Source organism: Lutra lutra, chromosome 2 (genome assembly GCF_902655055.1).
Source record: "Lutra lutra chromosome 2, mLutLut1.2, whole genome shotgun sequence".
Lineage (NCBI taxonomy): Eukaryota > Metazoa > Chordata > Mammalia > Carnivora > Mustelidae > Lutra > Lutra lutra.
Window position 1 is genome coordinate 93,330,313 of NC_062279.1, and position 9,061 is coordinate 93,339,373.

At 34.1% G+C, this 9,061-nt stretch overlaps 1 pseudogene; it reads left to right on the forward strand.

Annotated features, from left to right (window-relative positions):
• The first annotated feature begins 5,621 nt into the window (after window positions 1–5,621).
• LOC125094105 (keratin, type I cytoskeletal 18-like) lies at window positions 5,622–6,700 on the forward strand (annotated as a pseudogene).
• Window positions 6,701–9,061: the final 2,361 nt, after the last annotated feature.

Sequence of the window (9,061 nt, forward strand, 5' to 3'; positions counted from 1 at the left end):
GTAAAAATTGGAATGGAAGGACATAAGAATAGAAGCGGGTCACATTACTGAGATCCTTTAAAACCAAGATGGAAAATTTGATCTGCAAACTACATTAAGATTGAACAGTAAAGGGCAGTTCATTGAGTCTTTAATTCTGACCTAAGATAATGAGAGTCTAATTCATGGTTAAATTGGTGAATGAAGAGGAAGAGATAAAAGCACAGGCAGGTGGAAGAAAGAAGGAAAATTTCAAAGGAAAATGGTAGGATGATATTGCCAACTGGATATTTTAATGTATTTGCATGCAAGCTTGTTATGCATTTTTTAAAAAACTCTTTACTATTCAGCTTGAAAGCAATATTCATAACTTTGTCCTCTTTGTTTTTGAAGATTTTTCCAGGTTTTGAAGTTATTATTCTGAGAACTGAATCTTAAAAAGCATATTTTACGACTTCATGCAGTATTTCCATATTTTATTTATTCCAAGTCTAATGATTTCAAGATACTAGGTACAAGTCACCACCATTCAATAATACTTTCTAATTTATAAATTAGAGCTCTAATATTATTTCCCAATGTTGCTTCAGGAATATTTAATTTGGTCAGGAATCATATTCACTCAAATACTAATACAGACATTTCTAGTGTGCCCATTAAATGTTATCTCATTTGCCTATATGAATAAATAAATAAAAATTTCCATTACTACTAACCTTTCTTTGTGAAAATGTCATTTTGTTAATTTAATATTTTGTTGGTCCAAGTCATTCTTTCTTGTCATAAATCTATATTATAATCCCTGTACAAAAAATAAAATAGAGATGAATCATTTAATTATTTAATTCTAGAAATATTTGTTGTATACCTACTACACTCGTAGCACTGAAAGGAGCACATACATAATCCATGTGTTTTAAAGCTTTCATTCAATTTAATTTTAAAAATTTTAATTCCAGTATAGTTAACATACAGTGTTATATTAGTTCAGGGATACAATATAGTGATTCAACAATTCTATACATTACTCAATGCTCATCCTGATAGGTGTACTCTTTAATCCCCATCACTTATTTCATGCATACCCACATCAATCTTCCCTCTGATAACTGTCATTTGTTCTCTATAGTTAAGAGCCCATTTCTTGGTTTGTCTCTCTTTTTTTTGAGGACTTTCATGCAATTTTTAACTTTCCCAAAGCTACATCTTCCCAAAGACTAACAGTATGGATTCCGTCTCTATTCTGACACACCTAAGTATTCCTATTATTTCTTTAGTCTACTGTAAGTAAATCACATGAAAAAATAGTACAAATATACTTAATCAGTTCTGTAGTTTATTTTGGCTGAAAATATGCATCATTGTACAATTTCTACTTTATTATCCCAGTTCAAGAATATCTTCAAATTCTGTTTTTCTTTTTTTTTCCAGTCCAGAAAACATTTACTTTAAAATATTAATTGTTTGATTTGAGATTTTTTTAGAATATGTCAATTTTAAAGTAATCTCTGATAATTTTTTACCATACATTTTCAACTAAATATGTAGTTTACTTGAGACTCTTTATGAAGTAATAGTGACATTCTTGATATAAGGTACACTTTCTCCCTAACTTCAGTTAATCTTATTAAGTTATAAATACTTGTTGAATTAAAAAAAAATGAATAACAAAACATGTTTTTTGCCAAGAGCACCTTGTGGGACACAAAATACAATGTTTTTTTTATAGTTTTTATTAATTGAAAAATGATAACATATAAGACATATGTCAATTTACTTATAAAGTCCTAGTCATATACAAGCATTATTATTATTATATATTATATTATATTATTATATATTATTATATAATATTATCTAATAGAAAACTTCAGTGAAAGAAAATCATTGGGGAGAACCAACTTTTAGAGTTGAAGTTATGATTATTATTTAGTTATATAGATGGTGAGAGTTGTGTGAAGTGGAGGGTAAAGGGGCTGGAGAATGACTATTTAGGGATTGTGGTAACATAGTTGCTTGGTTGCTGATTCCCAGAAACAATCTAAAATAAAAAATTATTGGGAGAAGACTCTCTTCTTTCTACTACCTTAAAGATGATTCTGTCTTTAAGACCTGTGTGCAATTTCTAATTTCTGCATACTGGAGGGTCAATCTTGTTCAAATATCTATGGCCTTAATGTCATATTCTTTTCAAGTCCTGCCTTTTGCTCTAACGTTAATATTCTTAACTTGTTGCTGTTGTTGTTGCAGTTATTCCAGTTTATACCATTCTGTTGTTTACTTGCTTACTGGATTATTTTACACTTAAACATGATAACCATCTTATGCTGCTAAAAGAGCTCATCACATTGCTGTTACTTTAATATTGCTATTGACCAGAAGGATAGAAATGACAAGGTGATTCATCCCAGTCAGTGGCATGCAGAGCATTTAAAGGGAAGATGTGTAGCCCTTCTTGCACAATCTCAATGGATGGGGTAAGCATCAAGGGATACAAAACCATATCTCAGGAACATTTGACTAAGCAGTAGAAAACATGGTCAGCACCTTCTATAGGGAGAACATAACAATAAATCTCTCTTTTAGATTTGAAAATGAGAGAATATATATATATATATGTGTTTACATACATACGCACACACATATACATAATACATTCTATTGTTATTTATATTAGTCTAAAGAAATAAAATATGAACATAGTGAGTTTAAAGGAGAAGTCAGAATATTTAAGAAGTAGACCATTCAATGTAAAGTGGATTCTTATTCTTAGATTGAATATACACTTCATTTATGAAATCAAGGATCTTACTATTTATATGTATTCTGTCCATTAGATGGTATTTAACTCTTTCCCTGCCCCTAAGCCTGTGTCTTCCTGGATCTCTAACTCATGGGAGGAATTGATAATTTCATGAGAAAATGAGGTAGTTTCTTTCTCAGATTATTATGTCATTTTAACAATGGACAACAGTTTCATTTTCTTGTCCTTTTAGGGTTTTAAATAGTATCTTCATTATAAAAAATGATAGAAAAGTGATGCTTTTAGAACATATTTACCTTAATGTTGTGAGGATGAAATAAGATAACCACACATACAAAGGGCCTGATTCATAAAGTACACTTTATCAGTGCCCTCTTCTCTCTCTCTTGAAGAAAAGTGAACTGGAAAATTCAATAGTCTGAAAAATTCAGCATTGTTTTTGAACTACTATTTAATTGGATTGAACACTAAAAAAAAAAAAAGATTGGAAAATTTAAAGATTACAGTGAACAGTCACGTAGGAGACAAGAAAGAGAGGAGCTAGGAGTGATAGATATTGCACAATTGAATTTTGTGAACAGCACAGTTTTTTTCCTCTCTTCCTATCTCCTTCTCTCTCTTCACACATTATCTACAGAAACTTTTACTTCTTATCTATTCTTTGCTCTTGGTCTAGAGTCATGGCTGTTTATCTGGATTTCTTTGGAAAGAAAAGGATACAAAGAGCTCCACTGCTCCTTTTTTTTTCCCCCCACACCTACAGCTATGAATCTTTTAAAATAATTAATAAGACTCAATTTCTCTATTAGCACAGGCTAAAATCTATAACATCCTCCCTTCCATATGCAGATCTTAGAGGCTTCTCACAATGAAGTGATTTATTTCACACATATCTAAGAATAATGACAGTTGGTAGGGTGGGTTTAGAGGAAGGCTCCTTTACATAATTTCACTGAATCCCAGGCTCTTTCCATCTAATGGCTTGATTAACATCTAAGATTTGACTATCCCTCTGGATTTTCTGTTTCCATCCAGCAGATGAAAGAAGGGAAAATATGCAGGGAATTTTAGAGTAGGTTTTATGGGTCTGGAGGTGGCATTCACTTCTGCCCGCATTCTGTTGGCCATATCTTAGTTACCTGACTATACTGATGTACAACAAAGCCCAAGAAGAAAAGATACCAATTTTTGCATATCTAGCAGCTAGACTGTAGCTAGTCTCTGCCATGATGATAATGATAATGATTGTTGATGGTTTGGAATAATCGATGTTACTAATTTTATCCTGAATGTGCACCTATGATGTTCTGGATTAGAAACATATCAGTCATTAGTAGCTGTTGTTGTGACCCTTCACTCTGACGTTTATTCCTGTAGCACACAATGAAAGACAACTAATAAAATCTCCATGAGAGTGACTTCACCGTCCATGATAGGTGAGGGGTTGAAAGAAAATGGATTTTAGATGCCTTTGTACTATAGGAAAGCTACCTTCTGTACATATCAAAAAAATGAGGGGAGAAAGAAAAACTTCTGTTCCTTCCAGATAGGAAGAAAGGGGTAATGGGTTCTCCAACCTTTTGAAATATAAATATAAATATAAATATAAATATAAATATATAAATATATAAATATAAATATAAATCTCTTCAGTAGGCAAGCAAACCCCATCATCTCCAGCTAACATGACCTAGAGATGTCTCTAAGATCCTGAGTCTCAGTCTCTTATAATGTAAGCACATACTTCCTAAGTTATGTAAATATCTCTTGAGTTTCCTTATCTATACATTATAAATTGATTTCCCAGGTGTTGCTCATAGCCAAAAACCTCAAGGTTCAACACAATGTATAGAAAGTCAGCACACTGCAGAAATATTAGAATATTTTCTTCACAGCCTATGATGAGAATGATGTGAATAAGCTAATATTATTGAGCACTTTTCATGTGATAAAATTATTCAACGAGTTACCTAGAACTATTAATTACTACAACCGAAGGAGATGACTACCACTTGAATCCAGTTTTACAGATGAGAAAACAAAGACACAACAGAGAGTTTACCCTGTTTATTGGGCCCCTTTAAGCCTAGCACAGTTTCTTTCAAAAAGAATAGCTTTTTTTTTTTTTAAATTTCATTCATTCACTTGACAGACAGAGATCACAAGTAGGCAGAGAGGCAGGCAGAGAGAGAGAGGAAGGGAAGTAGGCTCCCTGCTGAGCAGAGAGCCCCATGCGGGGCTCAATCCCAGGACCCTGGGATCATGACCTGAGCCGAAGGCAGAGGCTTAACCCACTGAGCTACCCAGGTGCCTCAAGAATAGCTCTTTTCATTGAACATGAAAGAATGTTCAATGATTAAGAATAGCTTTTAATCATTGAACAAATGATTCAGAACAGATCCTGAGTACACATGTAGCTGATCTCTCATAAATAGTAATAGTCTATCTCTTTTTTTCCTCCTGAGGACCATAGTCAATGGGGCAAACCAAAGGAGAAGCAGTTAACTGTGAGAATGCATTAAGTATGGACAAATTAAAAGCCTTTCATCATCCATGTAGTTTGTTTAATCATAAATTATAATTTCAGTTTCTACTGATGCTTACTAAAACAAACGCATACTCATAACAAGGGATAAAAAGATATAGGGGAGGTGTCCCAAGCCTGAATTCTGGCATCTTCTCTTCTTCATGGAACAGTATGAACTTCACCACTCACTTCACCTTCAGTCCACAAGCTCCATGCAGTTACCCAGATAGTGGGTCCAGCTTCTCAGCAGCATGGCCAGAATCTGTGCAGGCACTTGGAGTCAGGCTTATAGATTTTGGTGTCCCTTTCCACCAGCTTTAGGCCAGCTGGAAGTCCTGGTTCATGTCCATGATGATCAGGGGCCTGGTGGGCATAGGGTGCATCCAGGTGAGAAGGGGACTGTGTAAAAACTGAATAACTGTCTGCCATCCTATATAGAGAAGGTGAGGAGCTGGAAGGCTGATAACCAGAGATCGCAGATCAAAATCTGGGAACACCTAGGTAAGAAAGGAACCCAGGTGAGGGACTGAGGACATTACTTCAAGACTATCAAGGAGTTGAGGACTCAGATCTTTACAAATTTTGTGGACAATGCCTACATAATTCTGCAGATTGGCAATGCCCTTCTTCCTGCTGATGACTTCAGAGTCAAATGTAAGACAGAGCTGGTCATGCACCAGTCTGTGAAGAGTGACATCCATGAACTTCACAAGGTTGTTGATGACACCAATTGTCACTTGACTACAGCTGAACAAGGAGATTGAAACTTTCAAGGAAGAACTGCTTTTCATAAAGAACCACAAGGAAAAATTAAAAGGTTGGCTCTTGTTGGCTCTTGGTTGACCATGGAGTTGGATGCCCCAAATCTTAGTATCTCAGAAAGAACATGGCAGACAGGCAGACCCACTACCACAAGCTGGCTTGGGAGAATCCAGAGAGCTGGACAAGTACTGATCTCAAAAGACTGAGGAGAATACCACAGTGGTCGCTATGTAGGGCACTGAAATAGGAGCAGCTGAAATGATGCTCAGGGAGTGGAAATGTATGGCCCAGTCCTTGCGACCCACCAGGACTTGATGAGAAATCTAAATGCTAGCTTGGAGAACAACCTGAGGGAGGTGGAGTCCTGCTATGCTTTGCAAATGGAGCAGCTCAAGGAGATCCTGCTGCACCTGGAGTTGGAGCTGTCCCAGATTTGCACAGAAGGGCAGTACCAGTCCCAGGTATAGGAGGCCCTGATGAATATTAGGGTTAAGCTAGAGGCTGAGATCACCACCTACCACTGCCTGCTGGTAAACAGAGAGGACTTCAATCTGGGTAACATGCTGGACAAATGAAACTCCACTCAAACCATCCAAAAGACCACCATCTGCAGAACTGTGGAAGACAAAATGTCTAAGACCAATAATACAAAAGTTTTGAGGCTTTGAGGGAGCAGAAGCAGGGTACTCTTTGAGGAGCAGGAGGCCAATAGAAAGTTAGAAGTTTAAAAAAAAAAGATATAGGGGAAAGTTGACTGTGTTAAAGAGTGAAATTTTCCTTCAAAGATAATGTAACTTCAACTTCAATCTAGTCATTGCCCTAATTGTCATGAATTCTAAAGTAATAAAAATCCTGAATAAATGAGATTTCTTAACCCTGTAATTGAAAGGGAATTATTTTAACTGACCTAGTTTCTTCTTTATCAATTTAAATCCTTTTTTATTCATAACATTTTATTGAAACACAAGTCATTATATTCTGTGTATATGAAATATTGAAATCATTTTCTGAAACTTTACATTTTTATTTTTGCCAAACATATCTATAAAACAGAGGAAAATATGAAGATAGTAAAACAATGGTTATGACCATAAGAGTAGCTTATTTGATGAAAAGGAAGCAATCACATTAGTAAATTTTATTACTAATTGAAGAAATGAGGATGATTTCTTTTTAATTTTGGTCATATAGATATGTTCTCATGACATTTAAAATTTCTGTTTAGAGTTAATGTTAATCACTAGAGCTAACATTAAAAATTACTAAAACTCATTATTTTAAACGATGGACTTAATTCTATAACAAAAGGGAAAAAGTCATTTTACTTCAGAGATATAATAACGTTTTAGAAACAACACACAAATAAGTTGTATTGAAGGATTGCGTATCTTAAAATGTAAATAAGTGATTCTTGTTTTAGTAATAATGATTATAATACTATAATAAATATTTCCCTTTATATTAAAGGGAATCAGGCAAAATTCAATCTTTTATCTAAATAAATTATACAATCTCATAAATTTTGCCTTACAAATCTTAAAGTTCACTGTTCAAAATACTTTATTATTTTATTAGAACATCAAAAGGAAAAAGTTGTATAAAATTAATTTATACATAGAACATTTAGTGGAGGTTTATGTAATTGGTGTATTACAGATTTCAAATCTTTGAAAAGGTACTTATGTCTTTAGGCAAGATAAACTTTGTATCATAGGAATCCTAATTATAAATTTGACATTTCAACTGAGAAATCCAACTGGCTCTCTATAAAATAAAATAACGATAAGATAAGAAGTACTTTTAAAAATCACTTCAATAGAGAATGGCCTTAAAAATGTTATGACTCAGGGGTGCCTGGGTGGCTCAGTGGTTTAAAGCCTCTGCCTTCAGTTCAGGTCATGATCTCAGGGTCCTGGGATCGAGCCCCATATCGGGCTCTCTGCTCAGCAGGGAGCCTGCTTCTCCCTCTCTCTTTCTGCCTGACTCTCTGCCTATTTGTGATCTCTGCCTGTCAAATAAATAAAATCCTTAAAAAAATGTTATGACTCAGAAAAATAGACTACACATAGTATTTTTCTTTAAGAAAGACTTCTGGTTTAGCTTAAGTCATCTTTTAGAGACTTAATTGTCAATGGGTATGTGTGCATTCTATTTCTTTTCTTGAAATTGGCAGGGTTTTTTTTCTTGTCTTTTACATCAACTCAAAAGTTGAAGCTTAAAAAGCTAGAATCAAGAAGACCCATTGCACTATACGTGAAGGCCAAGGGAACTTCCCTAAGTTGACCTAAATCAAATACCCAACACACTCTGTGTATAAATATTAAATCACTATGATTTCACTTAAATAGATTGAATTTAACCATAACCAACCTACATTAAATCTATGATATCAAATATAAAAATCCACAAATCACATTAAAAAGGGTAATACAGTTAATTTTGTATGCTTTGGAAGAGAGTCAATAGTGACTGCCAGGTCCTTTTCTGAGGGTGCAATTCTAGAAGAAGTTTAGAAAGTAAGAACGTGTTAAATTGAATGTTAAATTTGAAGTGAAATAATCAATACTTATGTCCATAAGGTATTGTATAGATTATAGCCATTCAGCACCTTTTTTCACATTAAAGGTTTTTAAGATGGTTTTAAAGGCTGATATGCTAATATTGAAGGTATTAAATCATTTATAGTTGGGAATAATTCTGTTCCTCCTTTTTCTAAATATTCCATCTCTCTTCTAATGCAATTAACATTTTTCATTTTATTAATAACATTTAGATTGCCAAGGACTAAAATGGAAAGGGAAATATCAAAATAAAGGAGACCTTGCCAGTGCCTCTTTTTATATAGTATACAAGGGATGGCAAATAGATTTTTATCTCTCATGCCTGTTCTGACAGATTGATAACGGTTAGCAGAAGGGCTGTGTAAGAAAGAAACTTAGGTTGAATATAATCCCAGAAGAGAGAATGATTATTAAAATATATTTGCTATGGGTTCTTGATATTTGCCATCTGTCAGTAGATCTTTGATT